Raw genomic sequence first — 24,356 nt, 5'->3', positions numbered from 1 at the left:
GTTTCTTTTACAGAGAGCTGATTGGTGCGTTTACAACCTCTGAGCTAGACACAGAGGTTCTCCACATCCCCACTAGATTAGCTAGATACAGTGTGGGCCACAAAAGTTCTCCAAGTCCCCACCAGCTACAGAGTGTCGATTGCTGCATTCACAAACCCTGAGCTGGACACAGGGTGTTGATTGGTGTGTTTACAAACCTTGAGCTAGATACAGAGTGCCGATTGGTGTGTTTACAATCCCTTAGCTAGAGGTTCTCCAAGTCCCCACCAGACTCAGGAGCCCAGCTGGCTTCACCCAGTGGATCCGGCACCTGGGCTGCAGGTGGAGCTGCCTGCCAGTCCTGCGCCGTGCGCCCGCACTTCTCAGTGCGGTGGTCGGTGGTCAATGGGACTGGGCGCCCTGGAGCAGGGGGCGGCGCTTGTCGGGGAGGCTCGGCCGCACAGGAGCCCACCGAGGAGGGTGAGGCTCAGGCATGGCGGGCTGCAGGTCCGGAGCCCTGCCCCGCAGGGAGGCAGCTAAGGCCCGGTGAGAAATCGAGTGCAGCGCCGTTGGGCGGGCACTGCTGGGGGACCCAGCACACCCTCCGCAGCCGCTGGCCCGGGTGCTAAGCCCCTCATTGCCCGGCCGGCAGGGCCCGCCGGCGGCCCGCTCCGAGTGCGGGGCCCGCCAAGCCACGCCCACCCGGAACTCCAGCTGGTCCGCAAGCGCCGGGCGCAGCCCCGGTTCCGGCTCGCGTCTCTGTCTCCACACCTCCCTGCAAGCTGAAGGAGCCGGCTCCAGCGTTGGCCGGTTCAGAAAGGGGTTCCCACAGTGCAGCGGTGGGCCGAAGGGCTCCTCAAGCGCGGCCAGAGTGGGCGCCAAGGCCGAGGAGGCGCCGAGAGCGAGCGAGGGCGCACGCTGTCACCTCTCACAGGTAATAGTGGACCAGTCTGCTTAGAATAGGGCCACTGCTGAAGAAACACAATTTTGGGGAAGGGGCTGACAAAAGGAAGATTGAGGGTTAGAACTTCAACCAGCTTGCCTTTGATTGGCGAAGTGTCAGAATTTGAGCATACAAGTGCTGAGTAGAGAAATCCAAGCTGGTAGAAATCCAGTTACAAAGATGTAGCAACATGATAGTGAGAGGGGTAGTAGTGGAAGAGATAAGGAAAAGGTGGTAGACCAGGGAGGGCTTTTCTTTTTTCTTTTTTTTTTCCTTTTGTTTTTGGTGACAGAGTCTTGCTCTGTCCCTTGGGTTGGAGTGCAGTGCAGTGCAGTCGCGAGATCTCAGCACACTGGAACTTCCACCGCCTGGGTGTAAGTGATTCTCCTGCCTCAGCCTCCCTAGTAGCTGAGACTACAGGCCTATGCCACCACGCCCGGCTAATTTTTGGAATTTTAGTAGAGATGTGGTTTCACCATGTTGGTCAGGCTGGTTTGGAACTCCTGACCTCGTGATCCGCCCCCCTCAGCCACCCAAAGTGCTGGGATTATAGGCGTGAGCCACCGCGCCCGGCCCATGGAGGGCTTTTCAATGCATCAAATACCAGGGCTTCAGCGAGACTGACTGCATAGCCTATCAGCGACTATGTAAGAGATATCAGTGTGTTGAGTACCTTGCTCAGGATGTGGTCAGATGAAGTGTTTACTTGATAAACATTATTAATTTAAACTGAGGGAAGCCAGAGAGTAAGGCAAGTGGGGACATTGTATGCTGTGTAGAAATAAGCTTATCAACAATATCAAATGAGTTATTAATACTAAACCTAAGTAAAGCACAATAGTAAAACATAGTTAATTGACAAATAATTGTTTTATTTTAAATATGTTTTACCAATTTCTTTCCATATTTACAATTGCAGGGTTAAACATATATGCACATTTTTTGGGGGGTGGTAAGAGGTACTATCACATGACCTTTATATATCTGCAAGTATAATTGTTGAAATTCACTCATAATTATTGCTTAGGAGTGTTCCAATGGGCTTGCACATATCTTATCTTGTTTATAAGGAAGGCACAGGTGATTTGGGGAAATTGAGGAAAAGTAACAAAGTTTAAGGCAAGCCTTGTTGTTTACCTTCTTAGGATACTTTGATGTTTGAAACGTACTACTGTATAGTCACTATAGTCACTATCCTACAGTCCAGCGGGACCCTTTTCCTCTCAATGAAGCAAATAATTGTGTTAAAATATTTATAATTTAGTTTCTCCTGTGGTAGTTGATTAGGATTCCAGTTGATATATATGTGACCTAGTAGTGGTTCAAAGACGCTCATGTGTACCTGTCAAAGTTTAATGTACGAAACTAGTGTAAGAATGCCCTTCAGGTATTTCAATCAGGAACAAGTCAATAGAGGAAGTATTTGGTTACAATATTGGTTGAAAGATGGGGAGCCCACATGGTAAGAAATATTCAGGTATAGCTATCACCATTGCGTCTTCTATGTTTGGCTCACAACTATGAAACTTGTGGCTAAATACAAAAATATGCAATCAGCTACAAATATTCATATATGCCATATCTTGCTTGCTGGGCTGTTCTAAGCTTTACTTTCTTTCAAATCTCATGAGAGTATTTTTTATTTATAAAATTTCAATAGATACCGAACTCTATCTGCAAAGGAGAATGACAATGTAGCATTAATCTTCCAACTTCTGTGATAAAGGAGGGGAGATAGAACAGTTGGAAATATTTAAGGAAACTGCTAATAATTTTCTAACAGTATGCAGCAACACATATAAAATTGTATTCTAAAAGAGACACCCATTATGACCAGTTCATGTTTGACTCAGCTAAATGTAAATGAACCAGTTGGTTAGCAATTACCAATAAGTACATCAAGATTATTTTGAAATGGTTAATTATTTCCACTTGGATAAGGGGTTTTGTATTTTAACCACAAATGGATTACTTCAAATTGTACTTCATAATTAAATGCAAATTCTAAAATAATCTGTAATAACACAGTAAGTAAAATATCATAAATTAACTAAAAGGTTAATATAGAGGGATATTTATTATAATTTTTTTTCAAATAATAGTCTTCTTGTTTAGTGGCTCATTTCTCTTTATCAAGAACTATTCCGATGTTGTATCAAAAGATAGCTAACTAGATGCCCTATGCTCTACCAGTTGTCTGTTTTGTCATTGTTCAGTCCGTGGAATCTGTATTGTCCTCCCATGCTAGTAATTTTCTCCTCAGACAATGATATTTAAAAGTGTGTCATTCCAGGCTGAGCACAGTGGCTCAGCCTGTAATCCCAGCACTCTAGGAGGCCGAGGCAGGCGGATCACCTGAGGTTAGGAGTTCAAGACCAGCCTGGCCAACATGGTGAAACCTGGTATCTACTAAAATAATACAAAAATTAGCTGGGCTTGGTGGCGTGCCTGTAATCCCAGCTACTCAGGAGGCTGAGGCTGGAGAATCGCTTGAGCCCGGGAGGTGGAGGTTTCAGTGAGCAGAGATCGCGCCACTCCACTCCAGCCTGGGTGACAGGGCGAGACTCCATCTCAAAAAAAAAAAAAAAAAGGTGTCATTGCAGTCCCTCTTGAATCCTCTATGCAATAATTTCTTTAAACCATAATAGCTACTACTTTTCTTTAGTTTTTCTGTGACTACTCTGTATCTTTCATCTATCTCACACTTTTTTGCATTTGTTCATTCATTCTTTATGTTTTACTGCTAAATACAAGCAGCTTTTCTTTGTCTAGTCAGGAAAAGTGCTCTTCTCTAATCATATGTACTTTGTTTTTGTGTGTGACATTTCCTTTACTGGAGTCAGTTTTTATGAACAACACTTTCATAGTCACAGTCAATAGCTATACATATATAAACACCAAAATTTTGGTCAAAATGAATTGTCTTTAGTCAAGTTAAAGTGTTGTATATATCCTCTACTCGGTATGTGCTTTTCTGCCTGCATTGTTCAAGGTTATACACTCCCTTCGGTTGATTTTCTTCTCTAAAGGTCAGTTTTAGACAACTTGATATTCAAACCTTGGTCATGTTTTGGGCTCTGTTGATGTTATTAAGCTGGAACTATGTTTTTCAGAATCCCTTTCCCTGTATGGTTCTAAGTTAGAGTTGGCTAAAAGCAATGTGTACATAAGATTTGGAAAATGGGAGAGAAGCAGAGATCCTTACTCCCTGAAGGTTGTCACACACCGATGGGTTCCAACTTCTCCTTGCTCTTCTCAGTTCTTCTCTCTAATTGCATTGACCAGCATGGCTCCAGGCCCATACCACATGCTTAGCCATGGACCCACAGAGATGACAGCTACACAGAGCAGCCGCTTCTTGTAGATCTCATCATGAGGTTTTCTTTCTCAGTCCCACATTTGTGCCTGGACATGCTTATCTTTTCAGATTGATTGATTAGCAATTTCTCTGTTTCTCTAATTTCTCTCTCAGCCTTTTGCTGCCCCAGCTACTTCCATAAAGGTAAAAGGTCAAATTTATATAGTGAGTCTCTCATCCATAATACTCATAGTGATTCTGTTTCCTTGACTGAATCCTCACTGAAAAATACGGCTGTAGAAATATTGTATTAAGATCTTAGCATATCTCATTTTCTCCCCAAACCATATGCCTGAATTACTATCCTTACCAGTTTAGATACAATTACTAAAAGCATATTTCTAATGATCTCATATTTCCACTGTGCCATAAGCTTTCTTGAAAAATTAGTCTTTAAGTCCAATTGACTTATTTCATCTTTTCTCTCAACATTTTTCGAAAGTCAATTCATTCTAATGCCATAGTCAGGGATAGAAAGGAAATATCTGAGGAGACTGGCCTCCCTGGAAACATTATATTACTTTCTTTGTGATTCCTTTTCTTTCTTTCCTTTTCCCCCCATCTAATCAATTTTCTTGAATCCATCTCCCATTACCAGAATTGCAGAATAAGATATAAGAATTCTATGCAAAAGCACCTAGGTAGAACAGAAACTGGCACATAGGAAACCCTCATTGAAAGTTTTTGTTTCTAAATATATTTACCTTAACTTCCCATTGCTGTTGACACAGTTTATTTTTAGTCAACAAAAGCACTTAATTTTTTACAGCCTATTGCCTGAAAAATTTCCACACAGATACATAAAGGAAACAATAAAATATTATTATCTACATGTTCATTGTAACAATGTCTATATTTAACAATATCAATATGCCATGGCTGCATTTGCTAGCTGAAATTAGCAAGAAATATTCTAAAATTAGCAACAAATATTCTAAGTACATTTGATCCAGAGATTATGCTCTTTTCTTTTTTCCTTTTCTTTCTTTTTTTTTTTTTTGAGACAAAGTCTTGCTCTGTCTCCCAGAAAGGAATGCAATGGCAACAGAGATTATGCTCTTTTCAAAGTGAGTAGAAGCAGTACAAACATAGAGATCTCAAAGTGTAGTAATAAAGTATATCACTGAGCTCATGTTGGTACTCAGTAAATATTAAACAGTCAATAAAGGACATATGTTTTTTATAGGAAAATACCACAAACACCATAAAAATGAAATGTCTAATTGTCATTTCCATTCCTTTACTCATACTCTGTAAACCTGGCATATCTCACATGCAAATCCACTGAAAGGAGGTTAAAGACAGATGTGGTTACCAACTACTTTTATCACCATCTGAGAAGAGTGCATTGGAAAATTCTTGATCAGAGAGATCAAATAAATAAATATAAAGTTTATATTTTATATGCTACATTTTTTAAAAGAGTGCATTTACACACCTTTCCTCGAGATGTTCAAGGAGAGTAATTTATCTCTTTAGGCCAAAAGTGTTGTGTTTCTCCATAATTTGCAAGCTGTTCTTACCAAAATGTATGAAATACAGTGGTATTCTTCATGAGGAAATACAGATGATGCCCAACAAGAGTGATAATTTGGTAACTACATGTTTAAAAATCTGTATTTGTCATAGGGATGATCTAACAATTACAGCTTGGGAGCACCATCTTTAGAATCAAAACAAAGCAAAAAACTATCTTTTCTCACTTCTTGGCTCATGTTCCTGGAATTCCACGTATAAGTTTAATTCCTCTTTCATTACACAGTGATTTTTCTTTATAAGTGCCAAAATCCTGAACGCTTGTTGCTTACACAAATAGAGTATATATTGTGCTACATAAACTGAAACCTCTAGGAGACTTCTGCCTTCAAGGATAGCTAAATTTTAGTCGGAATCTTGGGATCAAGTCTAGATTTCTCTTTTTGTTCATATATTTGACTAAAAAAAAAAAAAGGACTTCACTACAAAATAGCCAAGGAAGAAATAATTATTTTGTGTCTTGACCCAATTTTATTCCTACCCTGGAGAAAATTACTGTGACAAGGTATACTAGATGGCTCATTCTGGGTCATGTACTTACCACTGGTGCATGAGGGGGAGGAGAAGGATCAGCTCAGATGAATATTATTTCTTATAAATAGTATAGACTTAGAATTCATGCTATTAGACAAATTAGAACATAATCACTTTTAAGATGTTTTATTTTCCATAAAGCCTAAATGTTAAGTATCTCTATAATTGTGAGCAATGCAGTATTTAAAATGTATAAAAGAGAAATGTTTCAAGGAGGAGATATATAACAAGGAATGGATATTATAGAAAGTAATTCAGATAATGTAATATGAGTTTAATTTATAATTATACTGCCAAGTTGTTTCTGAGAAATACGCAGCTCAGAGTTTGAGATTTGGAAATATATATTGCATTTTTCACCTCTGAACCATTTCAAAACAATGAATTTCTCTACTTCTTACATATTGTTGTGAAGACAATCTTAAAAGATTATTTTAAAATTTACTTAAAATTATTCAGATATCACTTGAACCCATTTATTCTATTTAGTTTTCTAAGAAATATGGGCCTGTTAACTCTCCAATGCTAAGCATCACTACTCTTCCTTTAACAACCATCATATTTCATCCAAAGACCGAAAATATTAACCCCGTAGTTGGAGTTAAGGTTTATTATTCAACAGTTCTCTCAAAGCATCATATGAAGGAGAAATTCTTAGTTGTTTTTTTTTCCTCAAAATGGAAATAAAGAAAACATTTATTGGAATATTTACAAAATTAAATTATCTGGTTCCAGCTTCACTTTGTGCTGCTTGAATGAAAGAAAGTAACTTCCTGATTTGGCTTGGGAAAAAAATGAGTTTATTATCTGAATGCTCATTAATTTTTCAGCAAGGAGTTAGCGAAAAATCCTATGCTTATCTCTACTCTGAACATGCAGGAAAAGGAATTCTTGTATGATAATCTTTCACAGGGCTTCTGTGAGCATGAAGTTAGCTACAAAGTGATTTACTGTCTACTGACTTCAGATTCTGAATCTTTGTATTTTGTTAATGGAATTGATAAGAAAAATGGTTCTCCACTGGCTTTTCCTTCCTATTTCCTTCCCACTTCACCTTGGCAGAGATTTATCTGTAGGCAGGAAGAGGAGTCAGGTATACAAACTGCAGTGGTGTTTATCTCCCTCTGAGGTCACTGTAGTGTATGCCTTTTCTTCTATAACAAGAACACAGTAGATTGATCATAGATGCATGATAGTGAATGGGTGTTGGTGGTGAAAAGCTATTGTTTTTTCACAAGCTATATGAAGCCTGTGGAGAAAAATTACAATGATCTCTGATAGATACTAAAAACCAAAGAGTTTTTTATTTGAAAACATACATAAACTTAGTTAACTGAATACAGTAAATATGTGCTATTTATTGAAATATGCAAAACTATCTTTTAGTTAACTAAGTCAGTGAAAATAAGGTTTAAAAGAAAGTGTGATCTTAAAATAAATATACTGATAAATCACATTTTGCCTTAAAATATTTATTTTTATTGTGAATGAGGACACTTTTGGATTAGCTAGTAGAATATGAAAAGAAACAAAAAAGGATGAAGCTTCCAGAAATTACCTCAAAATTCTTCTTCTCATTTTGCGACCTCCATTATTACTTTCTCAATACATTTATTCCTTATCAACCACCAGATGTAAAATATATGGTCTCCTGAATTTTCTAAGTATTTTGCTTCCTTTCTACACTGCTGGTAAATAAATTATGCTTTTCTCTACATATAAAATGAATTAGGCCTCTTTTATGCTATCATATTTAAAAATTTATTCCCTTTTCTTTGGAATTCAAGAAAAACTAAGAACAGCTCTCAGGTAACAATAGTAATGTGTAAATGACTGTCATAAAATTAAGCATCTCTGTTTTTATCTCACTCAGTGTTTTATATTTAAAATACCATTGATAGAAATGTTTAATTGGAAACACAAATATTATTCATTCTTGGAATATTTAAAAATATTATGGTATAGCCATAGGTTGGAATCACACACATTCATGATTATTGAAGTTAATGTTATTAAATGCCTTGCAAAATATGTACTGTTAAATGCTACGTAAAATATAAATATGCAATGTAAACTATATTATATGTATGTACATGAATCTAAAAGATACATGTACTTAGAATAAAGCCTTGGAAGAAGATAAATGAGAATAGGCTGTAAAATTAAAATAACCTTTAATTTTCCTTTTTATAAGTATTTCACTGATATTTTATAGTAAGGATATGTGACTTTTAGAATAAAATATAACAATTTTTAAACATTCTTGCAACAAGTGCATTAGAACAACAATAAAAGTTATTTTACTTTTTCCTCTGTTTCCGTGTTTTCTTTGTTATATACCTTATATCAGTCAATAAAATGCAGTGTGTTGATTTTGAGAGTAAAAAGAAAATAAAAAGTTTAAATCAGCAAAAATGTTGACTCAACTTGTCTGAAACAATTTCTATATACCAAATTTGGTGAAAATATATTTTTAGTTTTGACATTATTATATGAATATTTCCTGATATTTTCTCACAATAGTGTTTCTTTTACTTTATTTTCTCAAGGCAGTATATGATATCTACATTACATTGATTTTTTGAAGTATTTATTTTTAAAAAGTTTATTGATACATAGTATTTGTAAATATTTATGCAGTCCATGCGATACTGTGTTACATGGGCCTGTTAACTTGATATGTAATGATCAAGTCAGGTGCTATGTTCATTTATCATTTCTTTTTTTTAAATTTTATTATTATTATACTTTAAGTTTTAGGGTACATGTGCACAATGTGCACATTTGTTACATATGTATACATGTGCCATGTTGGTGTGCTGCAGCCATTAACGCGTCATTGTCATTTAGCATTAGTTATATCTCCTAATGCTATCCCTCCCCCCCTCCCCCCACCCCACAACAGTCCCCGGAGTGTGATGTTCCCCTTCCTGTGTCCCTGTGTTCTCATAGTTCAATTCCCACCTATGAGTGAGAACATGCGGTGTTTGGTCATTTGGCCTTGCGATAGTTTGCTGAGAATGATGGTTTCCAGTTTCATCCATGTCCCTGCAAAGGACATGAACTCGTCATTTTTTATAGCTGCATAGTATTCCATGGTGTATATGTGCCACATTTTCTTAATCCAGTCTATCGTTGTTGGACATTTGGGTTGGTTCCAAGTCTTTGCTATTGTGAATAGTGCCACAATAAACATACGTGTGCATGTGTCTTTATAGCAGCATGATTTATAATCCTTTGGGTATATGCCCAGTAATGGGATGGCTGGGTCAAATGGTATTTCTAGTTCTAGATCCCTGAGGAATCGTCACACTGACTTCCACAATGTTTGAACTAGTTTACAGTCCCACCAACAGTGTAAAAGTGTTCCTATTTCTCCACATCCTGTCCAGCACCTGTTGTTTCCTGACTTTTTAATGATGGCCATTCTAACTGGTGTGAGATGGTATCTCACTGTGGTTTTGATTTGCATTTCTCTGATGGCAAGTGATGATGAGCATTTTTTCACGTGTCTGTTGGCTGCATAAATGTCTTCTTTTGAGAAGTGTCTGTTCATATCCTATGCCCACTTTTTGATGGGGTTGTTTGTTTTTTTCTTGTAAATTTGTTTGAGTTCATTGTAGATTCTGGATATTAGCCCTTTGTCAGATGAGTAGGTTGTGAAAATGTTCTCCCATTCTGTAGGTTGCCTGTTCACTCTGATGGTAGTTTCTTTTGCTGTGCAGAAGCTCTTTAGTTTAATTAGATCCCATTTGTCAATTTTGGCTTTTGTTGCCATTGCTTAATGGGCAAGAACTGAAAGCATTCCCTTTGAAAACTGGCACAAGACAGGTATGCCCTGTCTCACTACTCCTATTCAACATAGTGTTGGAAGTTCTGGCCAGGGCAATTAGGCAGGAGAAGGTAATAAAGGGTATTCAATTAGGAAAAGAGGAAGTCAAATTGTCCCTGTTTGCAGATGACATGATTGTATATCTAGAAAACCCCATTATCTCAGCCCAAAATCTCCTCAAGCTGATAAGCAACTTCAGCAAAGTCTCAGGATACAAAATCAATGTACAAAAATCACAAGCATTCTTATACACCAATAACAGACAAACAGAGAGCCAAATCATGAGTGAACTCCCATTCATAATTGCTTCAAAGAGAATAAAATACCTAGGAATCCAACTTACAAGGGATGTGAAGGACCTCTTAAAGGAGAACTACAAACCACTGCTCAGTGAAATAAAAGAGGATACAAACAAATGGAAGAACATTCCATGCTCATGGGTAAGAAGAATCAATATTGTGAAAATGGCCATACTGCCCAAGGTAATTTATAGATTCAATGCCATCCCCATCAAGCTACCAATGACTTTCTTCACAGAATTGGAAAAAACTACTTTAAAGTTCCTATGGAACCAAAAAAGAGCCCGCATCACCAAGTCAATCCTAAGGCAAAAGAACAAAGCTGGAGGCATCACGCTGCCTGACTTCAAACTATACTACAAGGCTACAGTAACCAAAACAGCATGGTACTGGTATCAAAACAGAGACATAGATCAATGGAACAGAACAGAGCCCTCAGAAATAATGCCGCATATCTACAACTATCTGATCTTTGACAAACCTGACAAAAACAAGCAATGGGGATAGGATTCCCTATTTAATAAATGGTGCTGGGAAAATTGGCTAGCCATATGTAGAAAGCTGAAACTGGATCTCTTCCTTACACCTTATACAAAAATTAATTCAAGATGGATTAAAGACTTACATGTTAGACCTAAAACCATAAAAACCCTAGAAGAAAACCTAGGCAATACCATTCAGGACATTGGCATGGGCAAGGACTTCATGTCTGAAATACATTTATCATTTCTATATGTGGAGACCTTCTGAAGTCCTCACTTCGCTATTTTGAAATGTATAATACATTGTTTTTAACTATAGTCAGCCTACTCTACTATTCAACATTAGAATTTCTTCTTTCTACCTAACTGAATGTTTGTACTCATTAACGAACCTCTCTTTATATCACACCCTGATATGGTTTGGCTGTGTCCCCACCCAAATCTCATCTTGAATTATAGCTCCCATAGTCCCCATGTGTCATGGGAGGCGCCCAGCAGGAGGTAATTGAATCATGGGGCAGGTTTTTCCCATGCAGGTCTTATGATAGTGAATAAGTCTCACAAGATCTGATGGTGTTCTAGAGGGCAGTTCCGCTGCACATGCTCTCTTGCCTGCCACCATGTAGGATAGGCCTTTGCTCCCCCTTGACTTTCCACCCCCTTGACTTTCCACCATGATTGTGAGGCCTCCCCAGCCATGTGGAACTGTGAGTCTATTAAATCTCTTTTTCTTCATAAGTTACCCTGTCTTGGAAATGTCCTTTTAGCTGTGTGAGAATGGATTAGTACAGTAAATTGGTAAGAAGAGCTGTGGGGCACTGCTGTAAAGATACCCAAAAATGTGGAAGTGACTTTGGAACTGGGTAACATGCAGAGGCTGGAACAGTATGAAGGGCTCAGGGAAGACAGGAAAATGTGGGAAAGTTTGGAACTTCCTAGCGACTAGGAGGGATCAGAAGACAGGAAGAAGTGAGAAAGTTTAGAACTTCTTAGAGACTTGTTGGATGAAATGCTGATAGTGACATGAACAATAAAGTCCAGGATGACATGGTCTCAGATGGAAATGAAGAACTGTTGAAAATTGGAATAAAGGTCACTTTTGCTATGTAAAGAGACTGTCGCTATTTTGCCCCTGCCCTAGAGATCTGTGGAACTTTGAACTTGAGAGAGATGATTTAGGGTATCTGGTGGAAGAAGTTTCTAAGCAATAAGCATTCAAGTGAGAGAAGAACATAAAAGTTTAGAGAATTTGCAGCCTGATAATGTGATAGAAAAGAAAATCCCATTTTCGGCTGGGGGCGGTGGCTCACGCCTGTAATCCCAGGACTTTGGGAGGCCAAGATGGGCAGATCACCTGAGGTCAGGAGTTCAAGACCAGCTTGGGCAACATGATGAAACCCCATCTCTACTAAAAATACAAAAATTAGCTGGGAATGGTGGCAAGCGCCTATAATCCCAGCTACTCTGGAGGCTGAGGCAGGAGAATCACTTGAACTTGGGAGTCGAGGTTGCAGTGAGCTGACAATTGTACCATTGCACTCCAGCCTTCCAGCCTGGGTGACAGAGTGAGACTTTGTCTCAAAGAAAAAAAGAAAAAGAAAAACGCATTTTCTGGGGAAAAATTTACGTAAGTATCAAGGACTCAAATGTTAATCACCAAGACAATGGATAAAATGTTCCAGGGCATGTCCAAGATCATAATGGCAGCCCTACCCATCACAGGGCCACAGTCCTAGAAGGGAAAAATAATTTCCTGGGTCGGGTCCAGGGCATCCCTGTTCTATGCAGCCTTAGGACATGGTGCACTGCATTTCAGCTGCTTCAGCTCCAGTTGTGGCCAAAATGGGCCAAGGTACATCTCAAGCTTCAAAGGGTGCATGCTCCAAGCCTTGGCAGCTTTCACATGGTGTTGAGCCTGCAGATGCACAGAAGTCAAGAACTGAGGTTTGTGAACCTCTGTCTATATTTCAGAGAATGCATGGAAATGCCTGGATGTCCAGGTAGAAGTTTGCTGCAGGGGCAGGGCCCTCATGAAGAACCTCTGCTAGGGTAATGCCCAAGGGAAATGTGGGGACGGAGCCCCGATGCAGAGTCCTTACTGGGGCACTGCCTAGTGGAGCTGTGAGAAGAGGACCTCCTTTCTCCAGACCCCAGATGGTAGATCCACTGATAGCATGCACCATGTGCCTGGAAAAGCCACAGACACTCAACACCAGCCTGTCCAAGCACCTGGAAGGTGAATACTTATATATTCACACATATACTGTGAAAGGAAATATCTGGGGCCCCCAAAATTACTAAGCTAAAGGGAAAATTCAAGCTTAGAACTGCTTAGGACAAACTTGCCTCCCATTCTATTCAAACTCATCCCTCTGCTCACTGAGATAAATGCATATCTTATTGCCTCCTTTGGAAAGTCTAATCAGAAACTCAAAAGAATGCAACCATTTATCTCTCACCTATCTGTGATCTGGAAGCCCCCTCTCTGCCTCAAGTTGTCCTGCTTTGCTTTTGCTTTGGGTGGTCCCACCTTTCTGAACTAAACCAATGTTTGTTTTACATGTGTCGATTGATGCCTCATGACTCCCTAAAAATGTATAAAACCAAGCTGTGCAATGACCACCTTGGGCACATGTCATCAGGACCTCCTGAGGTTGTTTCATGGGTGCATGTCCTCACTCTTGGCAAAATAAATTTTCTTTTTTCTTTTTTCTTTTTTTTTACGAGACGGAGTCTGGCTCTGTTGCCCAGGCTGGAGTGCAGTGGCGTGATCTTGGCTCACTACAAGCTCCGCCTCCTGGGGTCATGCCATTCTCCTGCCTCAGCCTCCTGAGTAGCTGGGACTATAGGCGCCCGCCACCATGCCCAGCTAATTTTTTGTATTTTTAGTAGAGACGGGGTTTCCCCGTGTTAGCCAGGATCGTCTTGATCTCCTGATCTCGTGATCCACCCGCCTTGGCCTCCCAAAGTGCTGGGATTACAGGCATGAGCCACCGCACCTGGCCTTGGCAAAATAAACTTTCTAAATTAACTGAGACCTGTCTCAAATTTTCAGAGTTCACAATACAAATATATATGATATATGCACAGAATATATCATGGACTTAGAATTAATGTGAATTACTACCAGCCACTAAATTTTGGTTACCAACTCATTTCAAATTCTATGCTAATTCTTCATAGGCACTATGATTAAAATGAGAAAAGAAGGTATACAAAAGCATAATTACAAATTGTAATGACTTTTAGAATTTGAATAGAACAAATTTTAGTCAGTGACCCTATGCACAAATGCCAACTCAAGCAAGGATTATGTCTACTGTGAAAGCAATTAGACATCAAGAAATAGATGGATTTTCCATTAGGAAAAGAATGTTAAGTGATGAAAAAGCATGTGAAATGCACTGGGAATGGACAAGTAGGCATATGATACTCAGATGTTTAATTTACAAGGTACTATGATTTATAGTTGGTTTTACAGGATGAAAATATTGATGAAGTTTTTAAATTATCTAAACTGATTATTGGGGACATTTTAGTTTAAATCTTATTTTACAAAAGATTTAATAATAGATAGTAAAGATTAGGTAAATTTTCCAAAGCCATGTTGCTAGCTGATGCCATAAGTAGGACTAGAAACTTGTTTTCAGTACTGCTTGTGCAGTTTTCCATATACTATATTCAATTTAATTTGAATAAGGTGAGGTAAGTTGCAGCCTAGAGAATAATCCTTCACAGTTAAGTGAGTTGCTGAATCTGTATTAATAATGATAGATTTCTGAAGCTTAATAAGGTATCTAATTACTTAATTATGAGAATTATACTTTTGTACTGGTGATGTAGCAAAATGTAGTGGAAAGTTAATGGGTTTGAAACCTAGCAAACTGTAATAGGAAACTTGATGATACTACTGAATATCAATGTGACCTTGAGTGAGTTACTAAGAGTCCCTGAACTTCAGTTTAGTCTGAAAATAGGCAGGGTAATTCCTATCAAACAAGATAGTTATGCATATTAAATGGCACACAAGAGAGAGATGTTTAATACATCTTGCCAGGCATTCCATAAATGTCTGTTTTCCTCCCACTTTTCTTACATTCCTTTATATTCAGTGCTTCATTCAGGCATTTGTTTATTCATATACGTCAAGCATTTCAATAGATTTTATGGCTATGAACACATGTAAAATGTAGCTTCTGTCTTCCTGGAAACTATATTCTGTGTTTTGATTCTTATTATATGTTTTCTCCAATGATTGAATCAAACTATATAGAGATTCTCTGGGTTTTCTTTTTTTTCCACTGCTGATAATAATTATAAACATGACCTTTACTGTAAGTTCAGACAATTATGGAATAGGCAGTATAAATAAATTAATACAACTGAATTTAAAAAATTGGCCAGTTAGGTATAATTTGACCTTCTTAAGAATATACATTTTAATGTTTTTTTCTTGTAAAAGTAGATAATTAAAATACTAAATATTGTTTTATATAATTGAATTATATAAATATAAAAATGAATTGAAGAAGGCTGTAATAACATTCATAAATAATTGAAAATACTTTAGAAATAACCTGAATTCAAAGAAATTTTATAATCAGTGATATTTACTTTTTTTGAAACCCAGTGACTTAAATATAAATATTTACAAATATAATTCAACTCAGTATCTACAGAGTCTCTCACTGCCTCCTTATTTTTCTCTTAATTTGTTTCTCTGTAATTGTTTTCCTTATTTGTATCTGCTCTATTCTGTCTGAACCAAAAGACCTCTTTTTTGCTATATCTTATTTCAAGAGCCTTTATGCTTGTTTATGTTTCCTTTTATCTCTCTCTTTCAGTTTCTTGCTCTCTTTGTATCTTACACCACATACAACTGAATTTTTGTTCCTGATCAACTTTCTTGCTGTTCTGGTATTCTCCCTGTTCTTTCCTTTTCTTATCTCTGCATTATCTAACAAGTAATGATAATAGTGACAAATAATGGCTGCCTCATATTGAGCATTTACTAGGTGGAACAGAACTGAGAACAAATATAAAATAATATCAGTTGTGTATTATTAGTTTCCCCATTTCAGAGTTCTAAAACCAAAGCTTACAGAGGAAAGTCAATTTTAGAGAGAGAGTAACCAAGGAAGTAATGATCTCACAGTGTCATTTTGTAACATTCAACACTACTCCTGAATTTTATACTGGGTTAATAACAAATTTCATTTGTTAATTATTTCTTCTACCCTCATTTATATAAAAGTCAGTATCTAAGGTTTATTATGCTTTGCCTTAAAAATAGTTTTGAAGTAACATTTAAAATAGATGTTCTTAATAGTCATTTACACTGCAAAAACATAATTTTCATTCTATTCCATTGGTAACAAGAAATAAATATCAAAGAAGGAGAGAAAGAGTGGAGATGAAAAATGAAATTGGAGAAGTGATGGCATCTGAGAAGAGAGGAAATGTACTAAAAATAGATTTCCCTGAAAAAACAAGTGTGTATGTCAGTATTTCAGCAATGAAACGAAGTATTTGGCTAGTGGATAAGGCAGACGAGCCGTATCTGAAATCCTCAGATTAAGCCAAGGCAGATGCAAAGGAGATAATGTGGTCCTGGCTTAGTAGTTACTTTTGACTTCTAAAAGAAACAAATGCAAATTCCATTTAGAGGACAGAATCTGAAATTTAGACCCTGAATTTCCACTTATAAGATCAGCCTATTAAGAGTTCCTAACCAAAGGTCAACAAAGAGTGAAGGATGGATCATTAGTGAGAATTAGTAGAACACAAATAGTATAATTAGTCCTTCAAAGATTTCAGACATCAGAATTATCAGAGAGCATAAAATTAGCATTTAGAATGAATGTTTTTAAAGAATAATGTAAAAGAAGACATTATTAGGAAATGAAATTATTAAGAACAAACAATGAGAAAGAATAGAAAACACAAGAAATATTTGGCAAAAAGCCTGATAGATACTATTTTAAAATTTGGAAAATGAATTGAATGAGTTAAAGAACAGATTTCAGAGAGCTGAGGAGAAGTTTAGGAAATGAGAAGAAAATGTGAAGAAGTTGTATAGAAGGTACTCTAGAAACACCAGAAAACTGAAAATATTAAAAAATGGTAAAGAGTATTTAGAAAGCCTCACATTCTCTACTCTGAGTTCCAGAAGGAGAAAACAGGAAGATGACAAGATAAAGAATTAATGTTTGAGGAATTTCCAGACTCAATAAAAAGCATTAATAACTAACACAAAAATCACAGTTTGTACCAAATAGGATGAATGAAAATAAGTTTGTATCTAGTAAAACTGTAGAATACCAAAAAAATATAGAATTATGAAAGCACTTAGAAAAAAGACAGATAATCTACAATGGGATAACAGATTACAGATTAGTGGATGAAGATTTGTGAAGTGTGACAAAGGAAGACAGAAGATAATTTTTAGTCAAAGGGAAATGAAAATACTAGAATTTTCTATAGAGCAAGCTATCTTTCAATTACGTGAGAAAAATAAAGACACATAAAAAGAGGAAAATAAAACTATAAGCAATTACCAGTAATAGATCTATGTTAAAGGGAAGTTTTCTTAGTAATAAAACATACTATAAAGGAGGCTAATATACTGGAAGGAAGGGTAAACAGAGAAATTGGTTAACATGTAGGTAAATTTAAACAAACAAGCAGAATACTAGTAATAACAATTACAATGTTTAAATTATGGTATTAAAGACTAAGTCAAAATACTGAATGTGGTAGCATTCAGGTCGGGTGATGGATACAGAAACTTTTACTATTCTGAAGGGCATTAAGTTATTGTTATGCCTTAGAGACTATTCAGTTCTAAATTATTGGGTAACAATCAAAATTATGGAAATAGTATATTGTTTCTGTATCATAGTTAGAACAAAAGATTTTAAAAAGCACACACTCAATTCGCAATAAGACTAGAGAGAGAAAGGAAGGGAGGAATTGTGGGCGAGAGAAAGAGAGAATAGAGCATGTGGAAAATAGCAAATAATTAATAGATATCAAATAATATTCTAAGACATACTTCCAATAGAAATATATATATATATATAAAAACTCCAGTCAACTAGATACCATTGTAACGTGCATATCTTAAACACAAGACCATGAAAATGTGTAACATTGAAGTGATAAAAAGAAACCATGAAAATGCCAGCTACATAAAAGTGGGATATCTATGTGAATATTTGGCAATATAAACTAAAACCAAAAAGCATTATTCTCAATGTAGAAAATCTTTATATAATGATAAAAGTTCAATTAGCTAGAATCAAATCAATGGCAAAATTATTTTCTCATTTCTGGTAAAGTAGCTTTGAATCATTAATTTCCCCCATCCCAAGAATTATTGATACGGGAAATATTGCCATGATCCATGCACATGAATGAGAAAAATATACACTGTATTTTCACTGACTTTCTTCAGTTATGAATATGGGCAACAAACAGCATTATTGGCAGTGCTTGTGACTTTATCAACTGGAAAATCAGATATTAATATCATAATAAAATTATCGAATATATCGCTACTTCAAAAGGAAGCAGAAACTAGATTGTATTGTGTCCGGAATTGGTGGGTTCTTGGTCTCGCTGACTTCAAGAATGAAGCCGCGGACCCTTGCTGTGAGTGTTACAGCTCTTAAGGTGGCGCGTCTGGAGTTTGTTCCTTCTGATGTTTGGATGTGTTCGGAGTTTCTTCCTTCTGGAGGGTTCGTGGTCTCACTGGCTCAGCAGTGAAGCTGCAGACCTTTGTGGTGAGTGTTACAGCTCATAAAAGCAGTGTGGATCCAAAGAGTGAGCAGTAGCAAGATTTATTGCAAAGAGCGAAAGAACAAAGCTTCCACAGTGTGGAAGGGGACCCGAGCAGGTTGCCACTGCTGGCTTGGGCAGCCTGCTTTTATTCTCTTATCTGGCCCCACCCATGTCCTGCTGATTGGTAGAGCCGAGTGGTCTGTTTTGACAGGGCGCTGATTGGTGCGTTTACAATCCCTGAGCTAGAATAAGGGTTCTCCACATCCCCATCAGATCAGTTAGATACAGAGTATCCACACAAAGGTTCTCCAAGGCCCCACCAGAGCAGCTAGATACAGAGTGTCGATTGGTGCACTCATAAACCTCGAGCTAGACACAGGGTGCTGATTGGTGTGTTTACAAACCTTGAGCTAGATACAGAGTGCCGATTGGTGTATTTACAATCCCTGAGCTAGACATAAAGGTTTTCCAAGGCCCCACCAGAGTAGCTAGGTACAGAGTGTCGATTGGTGCATTCACAGACCCTGAGCTAGACGCAGGGTGCTGATTGGTGTGTTTACAAACCCTGAGCTAGATACAGAGTGCCAATTGGTGCATTTACAATCCTTGAGCTGGACATAAAGGTTCTTCAAGGCCCCACCAGAGCAGCTAGATACAGAGTGTCAAATGGTGCATTCACAAACCTCGAGCTAGACACAGGGTGCTGATTGGTGTGTTTACAATCCCTGAGCTAGACATAAAGGTTCTCCACATCTCCACCAGACTCAGGAGCCCAGCTGGCTTCACCCAGTGGATCCTGCACCGGGCCTGCAGGTGGAGCTGCCTGCCAGTCCTGTGCCGTGCGCTCGCACTCCTCAGCCCTTGGGTGGTCAACGGGACTGGGCACCGTGGAGCAGGGGGTGGCGCTCGTCGGGGAGGCTCGGGCCACACAGGAGCCCATGGAGGGGGTGGGAGGCTCAGGCATGGCGGGCTGCAGGTCCCGAGCCCTGCCCTGTGGGAAGGCAGCTAAGGCCCGGTGAGAAATTGAGTGCAGCGCCGGTGGGCTGGCACTGCTGGGGAACCCAGTACACCCTCCATAGCCGCTGGCCTGGGTGCTAAGTCCCTTATTGCCCAAGGCCAGCAGGGCCGGCCGGCTGTTCCGAGTGCAGGGCGTGCCAAGCCCACCCACCCGGAGCTCCAGCTGGCCCGCAAGCACCACGCACAGCCCTGGTTCCCGCTCGTGCCCCTCCCTCCACATCTCCCTGCAAGCTAAGGGAGCCGGCTCCCACCTTGGCCAGCCCAGAAAGGGGCTCCCACAGTGCAGCGGTGGGCTGAAGGGCTCCTCAAATGCTGCCAAAGTGGGAGCCCAGGCAGAGGAGGCGCCGAGAGCGAGCGAGGGCTGTGAGGACTGCCAGCACGCTGTCACCACTCAGTATTACTTAATGTATTACAAATGAAGCATATACCTTACATAGAAATTTTTTAAATATACATTTTAATAATGCCCTTATTTCAGCCTCATGCATTTTATTTTATGAATCTAAGAATATTATTCTGAAGTAGTCCATGGGATTATCCAGACTAAAATTTGAAAGACAGTTCTTTACCTAAAACAAAAACGACAAACTAAGAACCTGGCCTTATTACTATTTTAGACAGTGAATTTGAGCAAAATCAGCAAAACTGATTATAAACCACCAGAAAGAAAGGAAGAAAACATATCAGATAAAAGGGATCTGATGGAAAAATTACCAAAATAATTGAAAGAGGTAGGTAAATATTATCAGTTTAACAATAAATATATGAAACACCAGTGGTTTTTAACATGTAATATTTGGAGTCCTGATATAACGTGGCAAAGCCTCAGAGACTAATAGGGCTCTAATGACCTCTATCCTGCTGCCCCACTTCATCAGCTTTGTCTGTTCTGAATTATCTACTATGATGATGCTTATAATTCTATTTGAAAAAACATAATACAGTTCTGCTGCCAAAAATAACTAAACTAATGTTGGAGTTAACAAATATCTCAAGAAAGCCACATAGTTGAGAGAGAGAATTGAATGCTTTCTTACACTTTTGCTGACATTTGCCTAGTTTTTCAAATTTAGACTTGTATATTCGGCAGCTAAGAACTGTAGATATTGCCATCTATTTTACATGTTTTAGTTATTGTTAGAATATGCTGAATAAAACAACGTCAACAACAACAACAACAACAACAAAAACTATAGGTTTATAGGTTGTACGTACGGGAGATCCTTTACCCATTCACACATAGGCACTGTTCCACGCATTGGGAATATAGCAGTGAACCACATGGACAATCACTCCTGGTTAAAAGGAGCTTACATTCTGCTGGGGGAAAATACAGCATAAGAAAATAAATGAGTATGATGTGTTTATGTGCTATGGAGAAAAATAAAAGGAGAGAAGTGAAGTGGGGTTGCCATTTTTAATAAGTGGACAAAGAAGACCATATTAAAAAACAGATATTGAATAACCCTGAGAAAGTTGACAGGAATTGGCATTTGGATTTCTATATGGGGAGTGGGAGATAATTACAGAAAAAAAAGGAGAAAGACCCTAAAGAGGGAATGTGGCTGCATTTTTAAGGAGGCCAGTGGAGTGGGAGACCACCAAGCAAGGCAAAGAGGAGTAGAAGATGATGTCAGATATAAGTGAATTAAGGGTCAGGTCATGTAGATTTTTTTAGGTGCTTGTAAGAACTTTGAAGTTATTTGGGATGAGATGAAAAGCCTTTGGAAATTTCTGAACAAAAGCCTTAACTAATCTGGTATGTTTTATGGGTCAATATTAACTCTTATGTTGAGAATGAAAGCTTAGGCATTGTTAACTAAAATACAATATTTTCTTAATGGCATTGACATTCAAATAATAAATTTTTTAAATAAAATAACAGTAGAATTAAATGATTTTATTAAAATGCTATTTTAAGATGGTATTTTTGGCTTTAAAGGACTCTTAACATCATTCATAACACCAAAATCTTCCAAATCACTTATTCTCTGTTCATTAGTAGTAACTATGTAACATACCTCTAGCATTATTTATAAACTTTCTTCTGATTGTGGGAGGTTTGAGTCTTGTATTGCAAAGTCAGTTGTGCAAAATGTGTGACATTTATTTCATTTCCTTTTAGTCAACATAATCTCCCTTTTAGTTCTCATCCCACCAAAGATGTGAAACATTTGATTACATTCATTTTATAGGATTTTTTCTGTCTTCCAAATGGACACATTTAGTCTCTCTAGCATATATCAATCTCTGTTCCAGGTGAGAAATCTCTGTCTCTCTCTCTCTCTCTCTTATCTCTGTCTCCCTCCTCCTCCCCTCATTCACTTTTTTTTTCTTTTGCACACTCATACTACTGACTGCAGAAAGAATAAATTTTTGCTTTAGACATAAAGCCATTTACAAAGCAAAGGGAAGACATGTGATAATAAATTATAATTTAAACATAAATTAATCTGAAATTTTTATATATTAATTAATCATTTAATTATTTGAATATATTTATTTAACTACTTATTTTATTGATCATATATGGGAATAATTTTATCCTTGATTTTTGACACATTATTAATTTAAGAGATAATGACTGTTCATTCATTGAGTTTAGTTGAACAAAGTAATAAAATCCAACATTTTGTTGTATTCAGTGGTTCCCAATCAATGTGGCTTAAACAAAGGGGAGATATTGCAGCACTTTTTAATATCCATGTGTACATCAAAGGATGTCTCTGGGCTTAACTGATACTCTTACATCTGTAATTTAATATACACTATTTTTAATGTGCTTACTGTTGTATGTATTAATAAAAGAAAGTATTGATACTGTGATTGTTAAAATTCACTTAAAATCAATTTTTGGAAAGCTACTACTCTCAGGTGTGACATTTCAATGTTCTTTGGTGCTACAGGGTGGGTTTTATAGTTTCACCCTGGTTTAATTATACTAGCTCTTCCTACCTTAGCTTGAGTTCTTAGGATACAAAACCTCTAGGCATGGTTTGCATTTGACACTGAGGCAAATTGCTTCTAGGCTCTCCTTCTAGCAACTCTACATAGCTTACTTCTGTTAGAAGCTATTAGCCTAATTAAGGAAACAGACTTAATCTTCCTTTCAACTTCTAAATCAATAGAAGATCCAGGTGTTATTATTACTAAATGTCTTTTCCTATTACTGAATAAGAAAGAAAAAAAAGGAATAGATTCATAACTGACATCTTTAGATGTAAGCATATTATATACAAATGACCAAATTTTACCATTTGGAAGAAGGTAATATTAACTTCTTCCTTGTTAAAGGGAAATAAATATCCTGGCATTTATTTCTTGTTAAGATTTTTTAATAATATAGATATGGTTTATAAATCTGTCATACCTATAGAAATCTGTCTTTGACACCAACTGATTTGAAGGAATCTGTAGCTGTCAACATAGATCATTATTTTTTGAGAAACATTTAAAACTAGAAACTTTTCAGTGATTTTATAATACATTGTTTTCATTAGAGACAAATACATTTACTATGTAGATGAATGGCTCTGTGATGTTCTGAATACCTTATCTTCTTTGCTATAGAAAGAAGGCTACTGTGTAAAATCAAGGTAATGAAATAGGAAATTGAACTTCTGTTCTGTTCCTGGAGTCCAAGTTTGAACACTGAAATAATGTTACAAGACATTTATAGAGATATGACAATATTTTAATATTAAAAAGTGGTAGATCTGAAATTGACTTATTGGACAGGGTAAGGAATAGGTGTAAAATCTTCCAGAAGATAACTCCATCTGGATTTTTATTATTATTATTGAATGAGGATTTCATTGAATCTTAGATCAATTTGGGGCATTTGCCATAATAACATGGCAGTTTTCTGATTCATGAAAATATAATATCTTTTCATTATTTTGATATTTTTAGAACCACATTAAAATTATAAATTTAAAAAATATAATTAATATTTGGTAGTTTTCATTGTGCAAAATTTTCACTTCCTTTGATAAGCATATTTCAAAGAAGTGTAGTGCTTTTGATGCTAATAATACAGAAGTTATTAAGAAATAATTTTAGGAAGCTTGACAGGGTAAAAGTTCTTGGTGGAAACTAACAGAAAGATGGCTTAAAGAGCCAGACCGGCAAGCTTTGATATGCAAACACCGGAAAATAGGAACTGGGTCTACCCAACATGGTGATTCTCTCTGTTTTCTCCTTGTCACCAGGTGTGCCAAGTGTCTTGGCTGCCCCCACATAATACCATGTGTTCAAAACATCATGATGACCCACATTTGCATATTAAAGGGCTAAGGTGGGAGGGCCAGGTTTTTTGTGGGCTATGTGAGTGACACACCTGGTCAAACCAATCCCCCATGCAAACCAGACGCCATCTCCTCCAGCCTCCCAATATAATGGACTGCCTTTCCACTGCACATGGTGTTCCTCTTTGTTCTGAGCCCCCTCCCTTTGTACAGGGGAGCTGTTTACTTCTATCTTTCTTCTTTCTTGCCTATTAAATTTTTTGCTCCTTGAAACCACTCCACATATGTCTGTGTAGTTAATCCTATGGGCGCAAGACCAAGGACCCTGCTGTTCTCCAGTCATTGGA

At 37.6% G+C, this 24,356-nt stretch overlaps 1 long non-coding RNA gene across 1 annotated transcript in view; it reads left to right on the top strand.

Annotated features, from left to right (window-relative positions):
* The first annotated feature begins 742 nt into the window (after window positions 1-742).
* The window catches only part of LOC134736515 (uncharacterized), a 157,371-nt gene continuing 133,757 nt past the window's right edge, over window positions 743-24,356 (top strand). Inside the window, exon 1 of the long non-coding RNA XR_010120589.1 lies at window positions 743-913. This is a non-coding gene — a long non-coding RNA (uncharacterized lncRNA). The remainder of the gene's footprint in view (window positions 914-24,356) is intronic.

This window comes from Symphalangus syndactylus, chromosome 4 (genome assembly GCF_028878055.3).
Source record: "Symphalangus syndactylus isolate Jambi chromosome 4, NHGRI_mSymSyn1-v2.1_pri, whole genome shotgun sequence".
Classification (NCBI taxonomy): domain Eukaryota; kingdom Metazoa; phylum Chordata; class Mammalia; order Primates; family Hylobatidae; genus Symphalangus; species Symphalangus syndactylus.
Note: the sequence above shows the minus strand (reverse complement) of the source record. Positions and strands in the feature narration are given on the sequence as shown.